At 50.5% G+C, this 21,841-nt stretch overlaps 1 long non-coding RNA gene across 1 annotated transcript; it reads right to left on the minus strand.

Moving 5' to 3' along the window:
* Nucleotides 1-5,229: 5,229 nt before the first annotated feature.
* On the minus strand, nt 5,230-10,226 carry LOC147651308 (uncharacterized). The gene is made up of 2 exons (XR_015274384.1): nt 8,116-10,226; nt 5,230-5,657 (listed from the first exon to the last, which is right to left on the minus strand). It is a non-coding gene; the product is annotated as an uncharacterized LOC147651308 (long non-coding RNA).
* Between the last annotated feature and the right edge of the window lie 11,615 nt (nt 10,227-21,841).

Below are 21,841 nucleotides of genomic sequence, written 5' to 3' on the forward strand. Positions count from 1 at the left end.
GCAAGCCACTTACATCAGCGCCTCACCAGTGTGACTGATAGAGACAATCTCAAGAACAGAGATATGCCAAGATCTCTTTTTCATAAAATGGTGCTAATTGACACTAATGATAATTCCCCATTTCAAACCTTTATCAACAAAATCCGGTCAGGGCCATTCCAGCCCCCAGCACAGGACTGATGTCAGCTGGAGCCGCCTGGGACATCCTGTTTACTGCATGGAGGTACGGGCAGGGTGCCAGTGCTGGGACCCCAGGGGAAGTCCCAGGGACCCGCAGGAGCTAATTAGGTGCTCCTCCCCCGGCTTCTTTTTACGTTCACCGATGTGTCAGACCTGACGATTTGAAAATCTAACCCCGGTAGCTATTGTTTAACATCTTCCTGAAGCCCTCATAGGATGGAAAGTGTTTTATTGTGATTATATTTTATTTTATAACATGCTGTATTGTTTGGCTTTTGCCTCTCAAATGCTGAACAGAAATATTTGTCAAATACCTCTCCTTTTCTGGGTTGCTGCCTACATGATTTGTCACCCTTTGCCTTTCAGGTCTGGGCAGAGATTTCTCTTTGTGCTCACTGCTTCCTTCAACAGTCTCGTGATGTTCATGCAGCTTGTCACAGACTTATGCCTTTTATTCTGGTCTTTATTTTTGCAACTGCCTTTACCCTGAGATGTGCAGACCTGTGTTTTGTTCTGAACACAGTTTTGAGGGTTAGGCTGACACATGCTGGGACAGTTCTTGGCCTCTACGCTGGGGTGTGTATTTTCACATTTGTCCTGGGACAATGATTTCCAGATTTCCAACCCACTGACAGCTCCAGTGGGCTGTGGTGCTATCCTGCTCTGTGTAAGCAGCACACAGAGGACAGACATACAGACCAGCAGGTGCTGCTCCCCTTGAGCTCTTCAGCCATTGCACCAAGGCAGAGCAGAGGTGGAGGCAGGTGGCTGGGCAGGTTCTTGCAGGGTGGGTGCAGTGGCGGCCTTTCATCCCAGGAGGGGCAGATAAGCCTTTTGTGCTACCCCCACACATGATTTGCAGCACAGGAGCCAACACCCAAAGCACAGGGAGGGGGCTCCCCTGGGAGTGGAAATGTGGGCACCCTGTGAGGCAATGCTGTAGCCCGGTGAGGAGAGTGGCTCCTTGCTGCTGTGCTGGGCAGGGATGGGGTCCCTCCATGCACCCCTCTCTGGCAGCACATTGGCTCTTGTGATGGGATTTTACACAGAAAACAGGTTTGGTTCCAATAGCAATAAGAAAATACAAAGAAACCTGCTTTTGAAGGTGTGTATAGCTCCCTCTTTCCCCAAAAGAAGCACAGCTGGAACAGGTTGGTGGTTGCCTACAGGGACTGTGTCAGAGTAGTGGAATCTCCCACATTTGGCATCTAGGAAGGGTCCTGCCCCTGCTGCAGAAAAGAGGTGCTGTATCCTGAATATCTCTAACACTGGAGTGCTGGATGCACACGTGTGCATGGCCAAGGCTGAGGCTGTCAGGTGAGTAGCATCTCCCATTACTGTGCTGGAATGCTGAGGATCCCTCCCCAGTAATTACCCTTCCCAAGGGCTCCCGAGCCAGCATGTGTCCCAGTCATCACAGCAGACAGACAAGATACAGATAGCAATTTCTTCTCTACAAACTATCAAATTACAAACTTGCTTTTTAATTGTACACTCTTTGAAGGAGGTCACTGTGTGGCTGGGACATATTTCTGCCTGTGGATCACCCAAGAGTTGGGTGGCAGCTATTTTAGGTGTCTGGGAATTATGAGGTCTCCAGCTGGGCTAAATGGACCCCTGGGCCACGAACCTACTTCAGCCCCTCACACCTGCCCTACCTGGCCACCCTCACTCCAACAAATGCATGGGTTACTCTGCATCCCAAATGCCTCCTTCCACTTCCTGAGCAGAGCCTTCTGCAACCCAAGGGCTGCATATCAACAGAGTGGAGGGTGCGGTAGCCCCCAAGCCATGTGTCCAGCATCTTGTTTCCAGCTTGCTGCCCCCACACCCCAAAAAGGTTCACCACCCATCCCAGCCCCCTTTCCACAGGGATGCAGGCCCCACGTGAGAGCTCGTGTGCCTGGTTTGCTGTCATCACACTGGGACTGCACAGGGACTGACTCAGTCACTAGAAGGGGGAAGGAAATAGGAAGATGGCCACGGGAAGGACAACATCCCAGAGCACAGGGCGCTGCTCCCAGCCCCTGCCCTGCACCCACACCCTGGGAAGATGTAATGACAGGTGACTGTAGGTATGAGCAGCACAAAAAAGCTTAACAGAGGTGTGATGGAAGGCTGATTCAGCTGGTACAGGGGCTCCTCACAGCTGCACATCAGATGCCACCTTGGAAGAACAGCTGCATAACATTGACAAGTCTCCTGTCACCCAGCCCAATCCCACAGCACAACATACCTGAACTTTACCCTCCAGATGCTTTTGGTGAGGCTGTTTAGGTGGTTGCAGGTATTTAGGCAGATGCAGGTAGGTACAAATACCCCTCTGCTCATGCTGGAGAGGTGGCTTTTCCTTATGCTTGAGACCTGCAGCAACAAGTGGTTCCTCCAGTCTGCAGTAAGTTTGTCAGTGTCTGATCTATCTTGCTGCAGAAAAACTGCTAATGCTGTTTAAGTGACTTATGTTAGGTGTTACATTTTAGCCACGAGTGCTGTTTAGACTCTTTGGACAGTGATGGAGTGTTCATTTCTTCCTCTGACATGTTTGTGTACACCAACTACACCTGGAACATTTCCTTCATACCCTTCACTTTGAAGACTTGTTTTGTTGGTCAGGCAGCACTCCCCCATTTTTTTGATCCAGGAGCTTGGTATGACCACTGGAGGAGAATGTGCTGGGCAGTGTCTCTTCTCTTGGAGACCTCCAAAACTCAAATGTCCTGATCCAGTGTTTGTAACAGTCTTGATGGGTGCAGAATGTTGGACCAGAGACTTCCAGAGATCTTTTCTAGCCTTTATTTTATTTTTCTCTAGGTACTGTGTCTAGCACAGAACAGTGATTTGTCAATGGCTTCATAATTGCAGGGCAGCCTGGTTATTTCCAACAGCTGTGGTCCCTAGGTCACGTCCTCTGCCACTGCTTGCCTGTACTGAGTCTCTCATCCTTCACAGCATATGCGCCCTCAGGTCCCAGCCTGCCCTTGTGCTCACAGTTTCAAGGTGTATTTGGGGCTGTTCCCTGGGTGACTCAGATCACTGGCACTAGCAGCATGTGCTCCTTGCTGTTTATGGCACCATCAGCTTGTGTCATCTGCTTGTCTTACCAGGAAAGACTTTTCTAGTCATTTAGTTAATTGGTTAAAGTATTAAATTATGCAACACCAAGAGCTGATCCCCTTGGAGCTGCTTGTAATAGCCAAATGGCATCTCTAATTCTCTCTTGCCCTTCAGACTTGGTCACAGCATCTGTTTGTATGCAGTGTTTTTAACTCATGTCAGGTGGCATTAAAAATCCTTGAGGAAACTGGATTGCAAGGCATCAGCCCAGCCTGTCAGGCAGGACAAACTGTAGTCCTCTCTGGAAAAGAAGGGCAACAGCTCTGTTTTCCAAACCTCTCTCTCAACAATAAGGTGCTTCACTGTGTACCTGAGTGCCTTGGCTGTTGGGAGGATTGGTATTGGGTGGTATTGGGATATTTCTTGCCCTGCGACACTTCCAACTGAGGCCCCAAGCTCTGCCTGTTGCTGGGTTTGCAACCATCCTTCCCCCAGCTCCAGGGCACCATGCTGCATTGGCTCCTGCACTGAATAGGCATCAACTCAGCAAAACCCTGTGGCAATCAATTAAAAACATTAATGGGACAAGGAAGTTCCTTCTGGGAACAGCAAGGACTGTTTGTTTGCTGCCTGGCATCAGTTCCTGGTGATGCCTTGTTGAGCATCCCTGTCTTGTGACAAGGTTTGGGGTAGGCAGTGGTTATAAGGCTGTTCTGGGGCTCACCAGTGGTGGGCACACACAGGACATACTTGGGAGAAGTATCATGAGCAGTGACTGTCCACAGCACCTCTGCTCTGGCCCAGGCATGGTCAGTATCCCCTTCCTGATGGTCTTGTAGCTGGACACGCTGCTTGGGTGAAGGCTGGAGGCTCCAGGGATGGGGCAGTGTCATAATTCCTGGGGCTAATAGACCAATTTCCAGGTTAAACAGCTGGGTGGGTTGGTGCAGGAATTGCTGCTGTGACTGCAAAACTCATCACCCGAGCAGGTGGCACACACCTGCCACTCTGGCGTGGGGGAGGATGAAGGCAGGAGCTGCCTATCCTGCCAGTGGTGGGATGACAAAAGCAGCTGCCAGGGTGGAGTGTTGGACACCAGTGAAATGCCAAGGACAGGGAGCTGCAGCTCAGCTACACTGGAAGTGCAAAGACTGGGCTCCAGGCAATGCCTGTCCTGGGACAGGCTGAGCCTCATCCTCCTGGTGAGGCGAGAAGGAGGAAACACAGCACACGAGAAGCTTGTCCTGTGGGAGGTGTGGAGCTGCCATGGGGATGCTGGCACCTGGAGGCTCTGCTTGTATTAGCACCTTCTGGTAAATGAGCCCTTGCACCACAGTTCCTGTTGCTCTGCACAGATGATTTCTGGCCAGTTTAGCCTGCCTGTGGCTGAGTGTGTAACCCTGCTCTGGGACCATGCTTGTCCGGCAAACACTGCCATGCTTGGCTCTACAGGCCATCCTGCAGGTGCTGCCAGTGAGGTCAGCAGTGGTGGGGAGGATTTCACCCACTCACAGCTGCCCTTTTCTTGGGCCTTTGGTCAGCACATAAGGAAGCACTGGAAAAGGAATAGGCTGTCTGGGGAGAGCTCTCATGATGCAGGCAGATGCCATCTCACAGGTCAGACCAAGCTCTGCTTGTGCAACTCCTTTTGATTATGTACTCAAGGATAGGTTGTCTCAGACTGTTGTAAACTCTGAAAGTTTTTTTCTAAAATAGTGGCTGTTTGTGGGGTTGCACTTCTTGTCTCTCCTCCCTGGCAGCTCAAATACCCAGAAGAATAAACTGCACAAGGACGGCCCCAATCTCGATGTAACATGATAAATTATGTAATACAATGTCACAATTATGTATTTCTGAAAGAGAAGTAGGGCAGGGAGCTGCCAGAGACGGCTCCACTCTCTAGTGAGCAACACCCACGAGCTGCTGCTGAATGAACCGTGAGCTGGTGGGGTCACCTCCCTCCACATCCTTAATGCCACAGTTCACTGCAGAATCGGTAGGAGCTTTCAAGACCCATTTTTTATTCCTTCAGAGGCATTGTGTGTGTGTGTGTAAACCCTAAGAAAGGGAAGAAGTAGGTAGTTTGTGCAGCCAGCAGCACGTTGCTTAACGCTTGCACAGCGCCTTTGCAGCTCTCAGCAAATTGTTTAACCAGGACCCTGTGCTGGGTCAGGTCAGAGCTTTCTGAATCCTCTGACCACTGCATTTGCAGAGCCTTTCTTTGTAATTTCTGTACCAGTACACTGAGCGCTCATGCTTCATCCTCCTCACTGCACTGGGAGAAGAGTAAATGCATTGTGATCTTCGCAGAGCTTGTCAGAAGTGGGCAGGGAAAGGCAGAGACTGAACAAAGTCGATTGGTTTGGACAATCCAGAGCCTGCAGGAAGAGTCAGCAGCCTGTGTTTCATCTCCGCTTCCTCTGCTGCAAACACAGATGGGAAAAACAGGAGGGGGAGGGAGGAAAGGCAAAGATAAAGTGAGAGACAGGAGGAGTGAGATCTGCTACTGCAGTAACAGTGTTGTTGGAGCAAGCAAAATATTTTAGAGCAAAACAGTGCTTTGGATTTTTTGGCCATGCTGTACTGAATTGCCTTGATCTGAGGGACTAGAGTCAATCGCAAATTAAATGATTAAAGTATTTCTTTTTCTTCCTCTTAGAGTAAGGAATGAGCTCCCTGGCTGGTGGTGGGCTGGCAGGGATGCTGTGCTCCTGTGGGTGGGTGCCTGGATAGCTGCAGAAGTGCCAGGTAGCTGTATGAAGGTGTCTGAAAGAAAGTGGGGCCCAGAGCACACTGCAGCTGCTTGGTGTCCCTGCCAGCAGTGACATCCCCCATGATCTGTGTATCTGTAATGGACCACAGAAAGTGCACTGCACAAAAATATCTGGGGTGAGAAAGAAACCCATATCTGGGAGAAATGAGGGACTGAATTTCCTTTCCTTATTCCCAAGAGCAGAGAAATTCTTTCCCAGCAACTCTAATCTAGACTTTCATTTTGGACTCACCCAGGCCATTCACATCCATGCTACTGTCCCTGGGAGCTGAGGTCTGGGTCATGCATGTGTGTATGGGGCAGGAGGAGCAGCACTGAGCACAGGCACACATCATCACATGCCTCCCCCATGGCCTCTGCATGTCTGAAGAGGAGGAAATCCTGCCAGAGCTCACTGGACGCAGAGTGGAATGACCCAGGCCTCCAGCAGACATGACCTGCTCCCATCCCAGAGGCCCAGGGCTGTGCCATGAACACAGGCATCCATGTGATGCCAGCGGAAGAGCAGGTGGCACTTGTGCATGTGAGTATGTAGGATCAAGTTCTGAGAGCATTTGGGGGGGAAGAACCTGAGCCATGCTGCTACTTTTCTTACTCCTCCAAAGGCTGTTGAAGTCCTTCAGGTAAAGTAGGAAGGCAGGATGTGACAGTTCCAATGTCAGACTGCAGCAGGAGGAGGAAGCAGGTTTCAAAAATAACCTTTGCAAGGTCATCCCTGAGCAAGGCAGAGCAGCAGTGGTGGGCTTGAGCACTTTTCTGCAATTCAGCTTAAAAAGACTGGAACTTGCCTTTTCTTTATGGGAAGGAAAGCACATGATGACAGGTCCCCAGAGCTTTTATTTTGAAGCCAAATGCTTAGAGTGCATGAAGACAGCAAAAGCATTTTCCTTCAGGCGATACAAATCAAATAAATGGAGACAGTGCACTGCAATTCGGTGCGGGCAGCAGCCAGCACAGGCTGCACTCACAGCTCAGCATCTCACGGGTATTGGTGACAGAAGGTGTCCAGGACTGGCATTTCTGCCCCAGAGGTCTCCCACCCACTAGGGCCATGTCTCTGCCCTGGTGTGACTTTGCTGGAGCTTTTGCATTGGGGTTTTTCTGCCTTCCTATTAAAGCTGGGTGTGCTGGGTGTGAAGCTGTCTGTAGAGTTTAATTAAACTATACAGAACCAGCTTCAGGAGAAGCTGTCTGGTTTAATAGACTCTCTGTTCAGTGTGCAAAGCTGAGTGATGTTCCTGTGGGAATAGATGTATTTTTTTTATTAGGAAAAATAAATGCTAGTCCCTATGAAAGAGGGATTAGCATTAGGATGGGTAGCTGCCCCAGTCTTCCCTCTCCCATTTGCTGTCATAAAATAGTCCAGGCTACCCTGTATAAGAAAGGAGCTGCAAAGAAGGGACCTGTCCTCATGGGCTGGATTTTGCAGGGTACTCTGAGCACTGTGAAGATGAGAAGCAAAGCCCAAAAAATGATGCTGGGACTCTGCAGAACTGCCCCAGGCAGTTCTGGATGGAGGTGGGCTGCAGAGGGACAGCTGCCTGGTGTGACCCAGGGGAACTGCTAAGGGACTAGCAAGCAGCACTGGGACCACATGCAGCAGTGCTTGTGGTGGGGAGAGGCTGTGTGCTGGCCCCATCCTGGCAGAGGAGTCATGCAGACAGGTTTTTGGGAGCACGTGACTGTGTCTTGGGAGTAAGTGAATGCTGGATGCAGTTAACTCACCTTTGCTGCATTAAAGTCTGGTAAACAAATGATCCTGTGTGAAAATTGAATTGTAAGCAACACAAAAGCAAGAAATGAGCCAGTGGATTTTATAACATCTCTAGAACCCTTATCCTCTCCTTAATGGGTTTTACACCCATCATAAGCGAGCCATCGCCCTGGAAATAAAACATTTTCTTTACAAAGAGCTCTTCAGGAATTGCAGGCTACTGAAGAGATGAGGCTTGTTTCTAATTAAAAGAATAATTCCCTTCACTTATGTGGTTTGTGGCTGGACTACCTGACACAGCTGCAAACTGTTCAGTGGAGACCAGCAGGTCTTTTTTAATCCTCCTGAGTGAGGGGGCATGGAGCCCTCCCTCACATGAGTTTGGAGTACTTACCCCAATCTATTCCCCATTTAGCAGAAGGTGCTGTGCAGTGCTCAGTGTTGCTTTCCCTGTCACTCTGGCCAGGAGTTGGTGCTTTGATTACCCACATCACAAACAGTGCAGCGAAAAAGCTTTTAGTTAAAGCCCCTGGAAACGAGTGAGATGAAGCAAAGCTCCACAGCATTGGCATAACATCAGCGAGAAATCCATTTGATCTCGCTGTGATGAGTTTGCTGCATCTTCCTGTTTGATTTATAGGGTGAGTGCAGTGCAGACTTTGAAACAACCAGAAGCTCTGATCTCCATTCTGGCCAACTTCTGGAACTTTTTCCAGGGGCTGTACAGCAGCTCCTCACATGTCCTGGTCCAGCTGCCTTTGATGGAAGGGTTTGTCTCCTGCTGGCCTCTGCTCTGCTCACACAGGGATGAATGTATAGGTGGCTGTGACCCTGCCCCACTGCCTCCTGGTGTAATGGCAGAGGCAGCATGCTCTGGGGTGGCCCCTGCCCAAGCTGAAGTTTTACAAGTCCATCTCAGCACCTTGGGACTGAGAGCAACAGGCTTGTTTGCTTGCTTAATGTGTCTCCTCTCACACTGGGTTGGACTGTGTCCAGGCAGCCATTTATCTCCCTTCCCACTGGAAGCTGAGCAGGCTCATGCCAGCTGCTGTCTGAGGAACTGTTCTCTATTTCAAAAGGAATCAAGTCAACTTTGTTCCCAAGCCTCTATTAATCATCTTTTCCAACTTCTTGTCTTCTAGCAGCAGGCTCTGCTTGGCTGTTTGAGCCAGAGGATATGGGAACCTTGGCTGGCTTATCCTTGGTGTAGCCCATCTCTTTAAGTTCCCTCACTGGTCCTCTGCAGAAAGCCGTGCCAGGCAGGATGCACCAGTCTGGGCAGTTTGCTGCTGGTCGGAGTGGGCACTAACAATTTGCCCTGCTTGGAATAATACTTCCAGGTTAGGAGGTTTCCCATGTACATGACCTTGCCAAATGAATCATCACTGCACGAGGACCTGGGGTCTCTCCAAATCATTCCCAATATGAATTTAAAGGCTACAGTCAACCCCAAATCTATGTCTGGCTATCTGCCACAGCTGCCATGCTCCACCGTGGGTGTGATCTGTTCCCACATGGGGATTGGGAAAGTCCTTTAAAAAAGCAGAAGTGACCTCGTTAAGCAGGCCTGGCCTCCCTGCCTGCCAGTGCTCACAGCAAGAGCTCAGCTGGCACCTCTGCCTGACCATTGCATTTGTGCCAGGAGTGCTCCAGACCTGGAAAAGTCTCTGGTTCTCCCCATGGAGCTGATGTCCCAGAATCGCTGATGGAGCTGTCAGGGGCTGATGTTAATCACTGGAGGCACTCGTGGCTCATTTGTCTCTCGGAGAGATGGGCCCTGCTCTGCTCCCCCAAGCTTAGCTGCAGAACAGCCCTTGCCATGTCCCATCCTGTAGCAACACCTGCAAAACCTCTGTCTCTTTGGGCAGCAGCCTCTGCACAGCCCTGTGACTGCTTCCCTCGTGTGCCCCTGTGTGGTACCAGGGGTGTTGGTCTCACTGCCGTGGGTTCTGGGAGTGCCTGCAGCATCCAAGTGCCACCACTGTGCAGCCAAGCAGGCACCTCCGTAATACCTGAATCCCTAGGGCTGTGAGCAGTCCTGAAGGATGATGAACTGGGACCTATGAGGATCCAGTCAAGAGTAAGTAAAATAAGCCTTTCCAGAAGCTGTGGTCTTGGCACACTGACCTGAGAGGAAAGGGGGCCTTCAGAAGGGCCTAGCCGTGGATACAAAGGGTTAAATCATGGTTGACATCCATCCTGCTGTGATTTGCCAGCCTGGACACATGTAGTCTGTGGAGAAAAACAGGAAGAGTAATTTCCTGATTTAAATGAATTTCAGAGACCACCACAGGAAGGAACTTAGGGTTGGGGGTTAGGGTTGTGTTTAGGATTAGGGTTTAGGGTTTGGGTAAGGTTTGGGGCTAGGGTTGCGGTTTTGCTTAGGGTTATGGGTTAGCATTAGGAGTTAGGATTGGGGTCAGGGTTAGGGTTAGAGGTTCCAGTAAGGATTAGCTTTAGCATTAGGGTTCAAGGGTAGGGTTAGGGTTAGGGGTTACAGTTGGGGTTGGGGTTAAGGTTACGGGTTACGGTTAGAGTTACGGTTGGGGTTAGGGGGTAGGATTAGGGTTTGGGTTAGGGTTTAGTGTTAGGAATTAGGGTTGCCAGTGGGGTTAGAGTTGTGGGTTAAGGTTAGGGTTGCGGTTAAGGGTTTGGGTTAGGGTTAGGGCTAGGTTTAGGGTAACTGGGCCATGGAAAAACATGGGTTAGGGTTTGGCTTGGGTTTAGGATTGGAATTGGGTTTAGGGGTTAGCATTAGTGTTAGGGTTAGGGTAACCTGGCCATGGAAAAATACCAGGTAGGGGAAGGTGCCTGTAGAATCAACTTGGATTTTCCACTTTGTCACTATAGAGGTGACAGCCACCATTGCATTTTCCAGTTATGTGTCTAGTTTAAGAAATTTAGGACACTTTAAATGTCAGATTGTTGAATAATCAGGTTTTCTGAAGAGGAAAATTCCTTGAGAGCCTCAGCCCTTCCCATCTGGCATTTCATGTTATTTACTGAATTGTTTATTGTATCCGTGTCCCAAGTGTGAATCAAAAAAGTTATTTTCTGCTGCCTGCCTTGTCCACAGACAAGACACGGTATTTAGGCAAGGCTTTGTTTGAATCACTGCATTCCCACAGCAGTGGCAGGTTCTTTGTCACTCTTGCAGCAATCCTGACACAAACTTAGTGGCAGACCAGGTGTGGGATATATGTGATAGTTCAGGGAATCATGATATTTCTAAAAAATATGAAAGTGTCTGAACCAAGGGAAGGGAAGCTGAACCAGGCAGCAGAGACCCCAAGAGGGCTGGGGTTGTGAATGTGCTCCTTCATGTCCTGGGGACTCGGGTGATATTTCTGTGCAAAAAAAGAACTGGCAAAGCACAGAGTAGTGAAAAATAAAGGCATGTCCCATTTATTTTTATCCCAGGGACCAAAACTTCCCCAGCAGCAAAGCTGCTCAGTCATTAAAAGTCAGTTGAATAGCAGGCTTCTTGCAAGTGCTGTCGGCACCAGCACAGGCTGGATTGCAGAGGTGCTATCTGCAAAAAAGAAATAAAATACAAGCTATAAGAAAAAGTGCTATTTGACCATTAGTGAGTGAATTTATCATCCTGCTTGAGATGCTGGAGTTAATAGAATAAAAGCATTGTAGACAGCATGGAGGTTATTATTTAAGGCTATCATCACCCTTAATTCAAAATTCTCATTCCAAGGATGCCTGAGTGATCACTTGGGCTACATTAAGAGCTGAGTAAGCCTGACTTTTTTTTTTTTTTTTAAATAAGTTCTCTCACTGTTTTCCTGTCTCATGATGTAATGGCATGGTTATACCATCTTAATAAATTGCTTTTTTATGTTTAGAAATTGTATGAAAATTAGCACCACGGTAAAAGATTCGATTTGCTGGACTGGGATTGGATTTTTTTTAAAAGAAACTGTGAAATACATGTGAGAATCCTTCAGAGAAAGGGAATCGCAGCCTTTAATGAACTATATATCCCAGTATTTGCTGTGCTGGGAGTCTGGGGTCTCCCAGACAGTGACTGTGAGTTAGGGAGTAGAGTTTTACCCAGAGAAGAGAAGGAATAGATGATGTTGCAAGCAGTGTGTTTAAGGTCCCTCATTCCTATCCCAGCAGTGGGATTTGTGACAAGAAGTGCTTTTTAGATTGAGACCTGCAGGTGTGTCCCCATCCACAAGGGTCTGAGCTTGGTGCAGCAGCACAGGAGCATCCCAAGCATGCTGCTACAGGTTTCTGCTGGAAGGACCTGGAGCCCCTTTAGCATTTGTCCTGCATGCAAAATAAATCTGCATTTGCAAATGTGGAAATGAGTGTTTCTGGGCTCTCCTACCCAGTCCATATTCATGAATGTGCTTTTCATGTTAGTGTCACGCTGCAGTCTCCCTATTTCTTCTCAAGTCAATTCCTTCTTTCATATGGAAATTCTTCCCTCCCTCCAAATATATTTTCACGCATGCCAGGTTCCTGGGGCTGGAGCAGGGTTTTCTCAGAGGTCTCTGCCCTTAGTTGGGAGAAGAAAACATCCTCTGGTGACCTGGGGAGTCTGAGGTGGTTGCCTGAACAATGGGAACTCTCTGTGTTGATCCACATCAAAGTGCTTGGCTGCATTTTCCACTTTCTTTATGGCTCTGCATTGAGATAAAACCTATGAAAGACCGAACAGTAGATTCCCATGCCTGTCACAAGGCAAAAAGTGGTGATCCATCACACAAAAGTGTGATGCATGGCCATCCATGCATCCCTCCCTCGCACAGCTCAGCACTGGGGACATGACTGCTGGGCGCTTTCCTGGCTGAACTTCAGAGAGAATGGTTCTTTTTGGTAGCACTGGTCACAACTGGTCCTTGTGTCACCTCCTTGCAAAAGCTGGGAAGGTCACAAGATATCCCTTATGGGGCCATTTTAGATTGGGACCAGACTGGCCACAGGAGGAGTAGCAGTGCTGTGCACTAGATGGGATGGCAAGGTGGGAAAGTGGCTTGGGCTGGGGAGGATGCTGAAAAGGATGTGTGCAGGTCTCAAACCTCTTGGCTGGATGTGATGTTTCTTGTGTTAAAATAAAACTTTGGTTTTCTTTGATTTTGCAATGCCTGTGTGCTGCAGGTGGTAGGTATCCCAGCACAGCTAAACAGCAAACTGAGGGTCAATGATGTGGGAATAAAATAATTTAGGTTGGAAAAGACCTCTAGGACCATCAAGTCCAGTGATTAACAAAGCACAATAAATATTCCTAAAAATGAAGAGGTAGTTTGAAAGCAAGTCTGCTCCAAGGCAGGCAACTCTGAGAAGAGGCATGGTGTTCCTGCTCTGTGGGAGTATGTTTGGAAATGCTCCATTGGTGGCATTTCCTGAGTTAACAGAGCCTGAGGAGGGAAATGGCTGCAGGTGCAGGATGGAAGCTCAGCTGGTGAGCATTCCATGTCCAGGGTCCTCTCCAGGGCAAATGCACAGCTCAAACTGAAAAGCTGAGCTTGTTCCCACACTGACAATAAACATGTAGAAACACAAGACCTGGGAGGGAGACGAGCAGTTCTCATGGTACCTCAGAGGAAAGAAGCACAGATACCTGCAATAACTTGCAGTATTAAGCTTAAGGGCAGCTCCAGCATCTTGGAAGCAAGTGAAACAATTTGTGGCATCCTGTTAGTACAAATACAGTTCTTTACAACCAGAAGAAACAAATCATTAGTGACAACCAAGAAACCTCTTGAGAAAAGTCTGTGTGTATTGATCTGCTGTTGTGGATAAAAGATATTCTGCTGTATCTTTGCAAGAGGACAAGTTTGTGACAGATTCCTATTTAGTGTGTATTAAAGATCCCACTGAAACCTCCAGATTTTATTTATGGAAACACTCCTGAGGCACCAGCTATACTCCATGCGATTTCATTCAGGCTTTTCAGGGGTAGAGCTTGAATTAAGTGTGTAGCTGCCCACGAAAAAGTATTCATTTCATTACTCTCCTGATGAGAGGTAGTAGAATGCACAGCTGGGATTTGGAGGGCTGCATATCAAAACTACCACTGTCTAGAAAGAAAATAAATATGGTGGGAGAGACATAGCAGCCTGAGCCTTTGCTGTGAAGATGTGGTTGGGGGAGGCTGGCAGGGACAGGACAGACCTGGAGGAGCAATGCAGCTGAGGAAGCAAGGGCTTGGTGGCCCTTGAGTGCTGCTGTGCTGTGGCAGAGGGTGACTATGCAGGGATGGCTTTTAGCTGGGGACTTCCCTCTGGCCCGCCTGTGACACTGAGGGCTTAAAGCAGTTTAAACATTTACCTGCCTTAAGCTTTTAAGACCTCTTTGATGGCCTCAAGTACTCATCTGCATGAAGAGCTTAGGGTGTCCTAAGCAGCCTTATGTCCTTTGGGAGGCTCAGAGCTTGGAGCTGCAGCTCAGCGCCGTGGAGCGTTTAATGGGATTTGTGCTCGGTGGCACGGCTCTGCTGTCCCCCCTGCCAGACTGAATGAGGAGGCTGGAGCAAGCCAGAGCCACTGTGTGATGGCTGGAGAGCAAGGTGGATGGTGCTACCCATCCATCAGCTTGCCTCTGGGGTACATGAAGGTCCCCAGGAAGAGTGGGGACCACCAGGAGCAAGGTCCAAGGATGCTCCTGAAGGTTCACATTGGCTTGGTGCATCCAGGGACCCAGCCTGGAGACTGCACAGTGCCCAGCATCCCTGACTCTGTCTGCTGCCAGCAGCTCTGGCCGTGTCCCTGCCAGTGCAACATCCCTGCTGCTGGAGAAATAGTTCTGTAGGCAGCAGGGACCAGGCAGAGCCAAGGCTGAGCTCACTGCTCAAGCAGCCTCTCAAGCAGCAGCGAGGCCAGTGTGCATCGGTCGCCCAGGCAGGAGTGCCTGGAAGTTTCACAGAAACCACAGCATTTGACAGCAAACAATTAACAAGTTCTCCCAGCCACCCTGCAACCCCACCTGCAGTCTCCCAGTCAGGCTGATGGCTCCCAGCAGCCCAGGTACATGTGGCATGGAGAAACCTGCCATCCCTCCTGCTCTTTGCTCATCAGAAGTGTGAAGCTGCCTGATGAACAGCACATGCTATGCTCCATGCTTCCAGTCCAGCCACCAGCAGCACTAGGGATGGGTAAATGAGCAGCACAACTGTTGGCACAACCCAACATTTATGGCTCTGGCTGCTTTTGGGTAGAGCAGCCAGCCCCTTCCTTGCAGGCAGGGGTTGCAGTGCAGGACAGCCATTCCCCAGGTGCATCCACAGGGACTGAGCCTGGCCGCTGCAAACCTGCAGAGCATGGCTTTGCTGTCACAGCAGGACTGTCCTCTCCTTGTGGGACCAAGTGACTGCCTCTGGCACTGCTCTTTGTCTCCTCCATCAAGCCCCATCCTTGCTTTCACCTGTTCAGGCAGAAGTAGGGCTGCTGTTGTGCTGGTTTCCTAAGGAAACTAGGGGCTGTGCAACCATGGGTGCCTTCCTGATCATCTCCTCCCCTTCCAGGCATAGCTGCTAGCATGCCTCATTTTGGGGCTCCAGAAGCAGCAGGAGCAGGCATTGTGGGGTCTCTGTACCTGGCAGGGCAGCAGCAGGTGCCCAGCACTCACCACACACAGACTGCCTGGGGCAGCAGCAGCCCCCACACAGCAGTTTTGGGGGGCAGGAAGAGGCTGAGGGCAATCTACGGGGAGGGTTTGTGGGCATTGCAGCAGTGGAGGGTCTGTGGGGGAGAGGTGTAGTTGTTGCGGAGGCATAAGGTGTTTGTCATGTTCATGGGACATGCTTTGAGGCAGAACAAGCAAAATAGTCCTTGGTTCAGCATGGAGGCAGCCTGGTGGATAGCTGATGCCCTGCTTCATGAGGCTGTGGTAGCCCGGGGACCCTGGGGATGTTGACAGTAAAATAAGCAAGTCAGAGTGCAGCCTGCTCATTCCAGAGGCAGCACTCAAGCTGCCTGCAGAGCTGGGAGTGTTTGCAGGGAGCTTCACACCGCAGATAACAGGCACAGCAGAGAACATCACAGCCCACTCATGGGTGATTTATGCCTGGGAAGAGGCAAAGCTCTGCTCTCAGGGTATGTTATCCACCAGTGGCTTTTTTGTTTCACTGTAAGGGGTTTGTTTTGCCCACAGGTACTCCTGCTCAGCCAAATGTGAACAGGGTAACTCCTGCTTTGCATGCAGTCAGCACTTTTCTGGGAAACTTTTAACTCAAAACTTTAGTTTAATAGCTGGTTAATAGACTTAACCCTCACATGGACCATAGGATTTTTTTTTTTCTGGGGCTTTCTGAAGTGCAGTAACATGAGAATGCAGGCAGGACTGGGAAAAACAGGATCATCACCTTCTCTTATCCCATGTCTCCCTGTTCCATCTGAGACAGGGAGGGTGCCACTGGGAGGGGAGCAGGTCTGAGCTTTCCCTTCCCCATCTGCAACATGCACTGCATGAGAAGAGGAGACCCATGACACTGTGAATTGCTCAGGCCTTCTTCCCTTTCCCTGCTGTGGCTGGCACAGAGTGCCTTCCCACCTTGACACTGCTGTTCCTGGGGACCCAAAGCCTCTGCTACTGCTGGACCAACCTGTGCCTGCTGAGTGCAGCCCATGCCTTGAGCTCCCCATTCCTCCTGCCTTCACTGCTGCCTTGCTCCCAGGGCTGCCTGACCGTCTTCCAGTCCACACAGACCAGCAGAGATTGCCTTAGCTCTAATGGCACATCTCTGCTGGTCAGACCTAACTAAACACCCCAGGAGAAAAGCATCCCTGTAATGAGAAGTAAGTACCTGCATGGAGTGTTCTTGCCACCCTGTATGAAATGGAGTCATGGCTAAAGGTGGCTCCTGAGCAACAGAGAGTCTTCAGCTGTGCTAGAGCAGGCTGGGTTGAAATCCCACTCCAGAGGGTGAAAATGACAGGGTTATTAATATATGTGGCCCCATCTTTAGCCCTCAGCTGAATGGTATTAGCACTTCTTTTTTAGCACTAAGGCTAAATCTAATTTTATATAGTCTGAGTATCTCAGACAAAAGTAGAAGGGCCCCAAAACAGCCGTGGACAGCAGCAATGTGCCAGCTGTTCTCAGCAGTCTCTGGGTGTCCCCATGCTGACGCCAGTGCTGCATCATGGCAGACTGGCAGTGGGGACTGAGGAGCTGCAGCAGTGATGGCCTGGGGTCCTGTGGGAACCTCCTTGCTGTGGGGAGAAGTCACTGCCAGGGCTTGAGGTTTGCAAGGCCAGTGCTGATGCTGCTCTTGCTTTAAAGCAAGGATTATCTAGTTAAATGCACTGGGTCCTGTGTCCCTTGACCATGTCAGCATCCTGGCTGCTGTCTTCCCTGCACCACAGCATCCTTTTGGGCAGAAATCCAGCCTGGCAGCCCTTGTGCCAGGGAGTGACACCTCTCCTCCCCTCCCTGTGTAGGTCCTGGCATCACTCTGCCTCAGTTCACAGCTTTTCCAGCAACAGTTAGATGCCTGGTGCAAGCATTGGGCCTCTGCTGCCTTGCCAGCAGTACCACAAATCCCAAAGGCACAACCCTGTTAGATGTGCAGGTATGAAGCCAGTCTTGCCTGCCCAGATTACCTGCCTGTCTGGCAGGATAAGACCACTCCTGGCAAAAGCACAGAGGAGAAATCACATCCCTGTGCTGGAAGTCAAAAACATTAATTAAACCTGCGGTATCATTGATTGCTATCTCAGGGGAGAGGCAGAGGGTGAGAAAAAGCTGGGGGGAAGGAAACTCAGGGGAGAATTTGCTAGGAGCATTCCTAACCTTTAAAAATAGGCTGATTATTTCTGCAATGTCGGCATCTTCCTATGGGGAGGCACTTGGAGTAGGTCAAGCTCGTGCCAGGGATTTTCAGGGAGTTCACCCCTTTAGGGAAGGGGAATACACGTGTCCCAAGAACCTTTTCAGTTAAATATTTGGTGCTGCCTAGGTAGGAGCCTTTCCTATATGGGCACCCTAGCAGGGGCAGTTAAATCCTGGAAAAAGTCAGCCCATTTTGTCTGGCAATGTGAACGGGGCATCCCCTGAGAGCTGGGCCAGGAGCACTGTCACCAGGCACTGAGCTCTCCACTTCCCATAAAGTGCAAACCCATTTAGGCTGCCATCGTTATCAAGCAAATCTGCAATTGATCTAGAAATATTCATACAACTAAACTCCCTCATTATGAGACATTTTCACCTAGTGACTCTATCTAAGCACGGTTGCTTCAGCTGGATTAAGCCATGCTGGAGGCTTTCCTCTTGAACTGCAAATATCCAGCCCTTTGCAGCATGCAAAGTCTGCAGCTGGTGAGCCTCCAGCAGCCTTTCATGGATCCTGCCCCATCTCTCTGCTCACAAAGACAGTGGGCAAAGGTCCTCTATCCTCAGGGTTCCGTGGATGCCTGGCCTGGGGCTGCAGGCACAGCATTGTCTCCCTGCCCAGGACAGCATCCTGCTTTCCCAGCTGGAACCAACAAGCTGCTTTACTGGCCAACCTGCTTTACCAATACCAGCTGCCACCCCTGGCCCCCCCAGGATGTCCCTGAGGCTGCAGTGCCTTTGGAGAGGGGGTGTTGTCCCCATGCCCCAAACACTCTTGGGGGTGCCCAGATGGGAGCTGGGCAGTCCCACACTGGGGAGTGGTGGCCATGGTTCCAATCTCTTCCCCTGGGGACAGTGATCTGCTGTTTGTGGTGATTGTTTGGCATGCATAGTGACCTCCTGTGCCAGGTCTTTCACTGGCACTGCTGCACCTGCTGTCCTTCCCTTCTTCCTGCCCACTCTGCTGCCCTGCTGCATGCATGGGCAGGGCACCAACAACCCTCAGTCCCTTGCCATCCTGGGCACCTGTGACCTCCTCAGAGGGCTTTGCTTTTTTAGTGGCCACAGAGACACAGGAGCTGGATGAGAAGACAGGAGTGAGCGTAGGGTTGTGAGCAGGATTAGGTGTTGTCAGTGGGCCAGGTGGCTGTGGGTGCAGGGCTGAACAGAGCCTGGCAGCTGCTGACAATACACTGGTGTCTGCTGTGGGAAGTGTTGCACCTAATGGGAATCTGTTCCGGTGGCACTGGAAGATCAGGCAATGGCCAGGAGCTTTGGGAAGGAAGGTTAGCTACCAGAGCCAGCATGGAGAGGAGCCCCATTTTGCTCCAGCCCTTCCTCTGCATGAGCATGGTAAAAGCATAGTGGCACTTGTAGGTGGCATTTGCTGGCTCCTGCAGGCTGATCCTTTCATCCCAGCTTGTCTGACATGAAACGGTGCAAACAAACCTCCCTGCTTGCTTTGATTGCTTCCCAGGGATTCCTCCATTTGCATTATAATGAAGCGATATTTTGCTGTATAAATAAACCTGAAAGTTGACATAGAAAGGACTTATCAACTCTAAAGGTATTTGCATGCTCCCCAGATGAAGGGAGAGAGAGCCTCACAGGGATTTAGTAAGGACAAACTTCAAGCACTGGTGAGTACAGTGAAGATTTACAGCAAGATGAGAACATCTTGCTCTGGCACTTCATAAGAAAAGTTGTCCCCAGGGCTGTCATGAAGCAATGAGGTGGGGGTTACTGCTGGGCTGAATGTCTGCTGTCTCTGCCCTTATCACCTGTGTCCTTTGCTTTCTGCTGCCACTAAGGAGGGCAGAGGGCTCTGATGGGGTGTCAGTTTGCAGGAACTGGGGGAGACCACCCACCCTTGCAGATATGTTCACCCCTCCTGAGTCCCTAGTGCAGGTCAGGCTGCTGCTCGGTGGATCTGACAGTCACACCGACCTGCTTTGCACCTTTCCTGGACCCTGTCTTACTCCCACCCAAGCCCATTGGCAGCCAGGAGTTTCTGATCAGGTTAAGACATAGTGGTACATCAAAACCCACTAACACCTTAGTGGCTGGCACTTGCCTGTGCTGAGCCACGTCTGCAAGTGATTTCTGAGTGCTGACAGAGTGTTTGGAATGATTTCCAGTGGGCAGGCAGCTCCGAGCTCTGGCTGGTGTCTGTGAAAGCCGCTTCCCTGACCCACTTACCCTGCAGCCACACCTCTGGCCAGAGACCAGCTCCTGCTGGTGTCAACAGACCTGTGTTTAATCCATAAAAGAGCAAAATCTTGGCTTTGCTGAAACACTTGTCAGGACCGTGATATTGGAAAGCAATTTGTGAGCCAATCGGCAAAGCACAGCAGCTCACCAGCTGCAAAATCTGACAGTGCACAGGGTGAGGACAGGAGCACAGTTGCCCTGGCACAGCTGCAAGCCAGCTGGCCTGGCTCCTGCTGATGCCATGCTGGCTGCTGGGAAGCTCTTCCCCTTCTTAATCTCACATTTTTGCAGACCAGGACTAGGGGGAACTGTATCCTTTGCGTGGAGAAGGACGCCGTGGGGAGCATCTCCTCCACTGGGCAGTGGTGAGGCTGCTCCTGGCTGGCTTTAGGATCTTTGGCTCAGGAGAAGGCAGGGGAAGTGGACAGCATCCAGAGGAGAGCTGGCATGCTGGTTAGGGCTAGAGGAGAGGTGCAAGACCTGGTCTGCTCCAGGGAAGAGCAGGCTGGGGGAGCACAGCAGAGAATTGTGCCAGCTGTTGGCAGCAGCCCCTGACTGGAGCTTGGGGGGCTCCATCTGGGTATCAGGACAGTGGCTGGGTCATCCCTACTGTCCACCAGGGACCTCTGCCACCTGGCCCCATTTTGAGCTGTGCCCAGCTGACCCACATAGCCCTACTATCTCTGGGAGAGGCAGCCCGTGCTGACTGGTACCATTACACAAGCTGCTGCAGCCTGCTGCCTGCACACAATAGGCACTATTTTTATTCCCTTTCTGGTTGTCACAGGCAGTACTAGAGTCCTTTGGGTGGAGGTTTTTCTCCCACATGCTGTTATGTAGGACATTTCAGTCACTTGTCCTTGTGACCTGCTTGTGCCTGTCCCTGCCATCCCAGCACTCCCCTACCAGGACCAGCAGGAACAGTATGTGGGGTCAGTGTCCTGTGGGGAACAAAGCCCCAGACTTGAGCGCTGTTCAGAGCTTGCCCTGCCTGCAGACACCAGTCAGAGGAGGCACACATCCCTGGGGAGATGGTGGTTTTGCCCCTGCCCCACCACTCCCCAAGCCAGTAGTAAAGAGGAGAGCACCAGCATGGCCTGCCCGTCCATGGGCACCTCTGGTCCAGACCTGCAGGTGAACTTCTCACCCTGACCTCAACCTTGAGGCAACCCAGCAATGGGACTGCCCCCTGTGTCCTGCTCGGTTCCCCTGTGAGGCCCTGCCCTGCTGTCCCAGGGGGTAAAGCCCCTGTCCCCGATGGCACCCTTACACTGCCCGGTGGTCCCAGGAAACTGCTGTCAGAGGTCGGTCTGGCCACTGTGACAGCAAGTTACTCAGAGCAGAAAATCCTTGTGTGTGATGGGCATGATGTGGATGGAGCAATTTTCTGCACAGTTACTCTAGTTTATTCAGTGTGATAAACCAATATTAAAGTAGGATGAGATGAAGCTTGGGTGCAATGTATCTTCCTTCTGAGTCTATTTCTTGCCATATTACTCAGCATGGGAATTTCTTAATGGAGCTGGAAGAAATGGGGACCTGCAGCATAGGGATTAGATCAGACTAGAAATAAAATTCCCGCACTTCCTCTATTAGTTACGTGTACTGTGGCTTCAGACTTCCTAGGCTTAACAGAATGATCTCTCTGCGTGCTTCATGCAAGTACCAGGGAAGGGTGGAGGGGGGAAGCAAAAGGTGCTACCACACAAAAAATCTTTGCCAAAGAGGAGGATGAGCAAAATGAACCTCTCCTGGCAGTTGGCAGTGATGCCACATGGCAACTGGGAGAAAGTGCCAGGGGATAAAGGTACAGCATGAATAGGGATGGCAACCCATGCTCAGAGTGAACAGGCAGTGCAGCCCCTGTTAGTGCCAACATGGTGCCCTCCAGTCTGAAAGCCTCCTCCCAGGGATGCAGATCTCCCTCATGAAGAACGGATGGGGCTGTAATTCCAGCTGGCTGACACAACATCAAAGCACTTCTCCCCACTGCCTGCCAAGTCATGTTTTGCAAGGTCCAATCCTGCACCACCACATCCACAGGCTCTTGGCAGGTTCAGGGCACTTTGTGCATCCCCCAGTGCACTGTCAGGTGTGTCCCCTTGGCAGTCCAGTTT

The sequence above is a fragment of the Cyanistes caeruleus genome, chromosome 10 (genome assembly GCF_971803275.1).
Source record: "Cyanistes caeruleus chromosome 10, bCyaCae1.hap1.1, whole genome shotgun sequence".
Taxonomy (NCBI): domain Eukaryota; kingdom Metazoa; phylum Chordata; class Aves; order Passeriformes; family Paridae; genus Cyanistes; species Cyanistes caeruleus.